We start from the raw sequence: 1759 nt of genomic DNA, 5'->3' as shown, positions 1-1759 counted from the left end.
AGCATATTAGAATGATTCCTGAAGGATCATGTGACACTGAAGTAAAGGCTGCTGAAAATTCAGCTTTGCCACAAGAAGAATAAATTATATTTTAAAATATAACAGAAAACACTTATGTTGTAATAATATTTCACAATATTACAGTTTTAACTGTATTTTTTATCAAATAAGTGCAGTCTTAATGAGAATTACACTTTTATTTCCCTTTTTTTCTTTTGAACGGTAGCGTACATTCATCTTTAGAGGATATATTTAATATATTGACATATATGGATATTTAATACTCTATTCAGTAGAATTAGCAGCGTTTATGAAACATTTTACCTTTTAAATGCAAACATAATAACATATGCCAAAATGCAAACAGATACACACCATGCCTGGCAAGCATTTCCAGCACAGCTCCAGCTACAGGTGAGGCAAAGCCATCTCTCTGATCCCCCAACACCACACGTGTATTTCTACCCTCCGCAGAGGTTATCATTCCATTCACACCGCCCACACGCTTGACGCTATGTTCATCCTGGCTTTCTTTGGTTTTCTCAGATGCTCTGAGCTCACTATCACATCTAGCTTCAACCCAAATACCCACCCCACTATTTCCGATCTAACGGTGCTGGATGATGAAACCATCTCTTACTTCATCAAGCAAAGTAAAACAGACCAGACCAGGAAAGGCCATCTCATTTTCATTTTCAACCTCCAATCACCTATACTACCATACCAGGCCCTCCTAGCCTTCATCCAGCTCAAGAAATCACAGTCCAAACTCCCATCCGACCCCCTTTTTACAGATGATTCCAACCGTCCCGTCACTCGTTTCTGGTTTCAAAAGCACCTTAAGTCAGTTCTGCTCCTATCCGGTACCCCAGCTGATAATTTTTCCAGCCATTCATTTCGAATTGGCGCGGCTACCACAGCGGCCCAAAAAGGCCTCTCCCAGCAGCAGATACAAGCACTCGGTCGCTGGTCGTCAGAAGCTTTCAAGAGCTACATTCGATCTGACCCCTCCCACATCAAGTAAGCTCAACGAACCCTCATCGGCCAACCCCTTTAAATGTCAGTACAGCCCCATCCACTCAAGACCAGCAGTGCCCGCCCCGGCAGGTGCTTTTCTATATTTCCCCACTGCCGCAGCAGTTCCCGCTCCCGCAGGAGCTTTTCCATATTTCCCCACAGCCGCAGCAGTGCCCGCTCCCGCAGTAGCTTTTCACACTTCCCCACTGCCGCAGCAGTGCCCGCTCCCACAGGAGCTTTTCCATATTTCCCCACTGCCGCAGCAGTTCCCGCTCCCGCAGGAGCTTTTCCATATTTCCCCACAGCCGCAGCAGTGCCCGCTCCCGCAGTAGCTTTTCACACTTCCCCACTGCCGCAGCAGTGCCCGCTCCCACAGGAGCTTTTCCATATTTCCCCACTGCCGCAGCAGTTCCCGCTCCCGCAGGAGCTTTTCCATATTTCCCCACAGCCGCAGCAGTGCCCGCTCCCGCAGTAGCTTTTTCACACTTCCCCACTGCCGCAGCAGTGCCCGCTCCCGCAGGAGCCCTTCCATCTTTCCCCACTGCCGCCCCCACCCCCCCCCTCTCTTCCGCTCCCGGAGCCACCCCAAGCGTGAGCACGCCTCCGCAAGCGGTCCCGGCAGCTATCTTTCCTCCTACCTCTCGCATGCCTGCCCTTCCTTCCGTCATGCCCCTACCCATCCCTCCGAACACTCCCACCTCGGAACCACCCATTTAACGCCATTCCATCCCCGTTCACTCAA

General features: G+C 49.9%; 1 pseudogene; it reads left to right on the top strand.

Annotated features, from left to right (window-relative positions):
* LOC107571848 (uncharacterized) overlaps positions 1–1057 on the top strand; it is a 2680-nt pseudogene extending 1623 nt beyond the window's left edge.
* Positions 1058–1759: the final 702 nt, after the last annotated feature.

Source organism: Sinocyclocheilus grahami, unplaced genomic scaffold (assembly GCF_001515645.1).
Source record: "Sinocyclocheilus grahami isolate Dianchi unplaced genomic scaffold, SAMN03320097.WGS_v1.1 scaffold1661.1, whole genome shotgun sequence".
Lineage (NCBI taxonomy): Eukaryota > Metazoa > Chordata > Actinopteri > Cypriniformes > Cyprinidae > Sinocyclocheilus > Sinocyclocheilus grahami.
The sequence above is the reverse complement of the archived record's forward strand: the minus strand, read 5'-3'. Positions and strand labels throughout refer to the sequence as shown.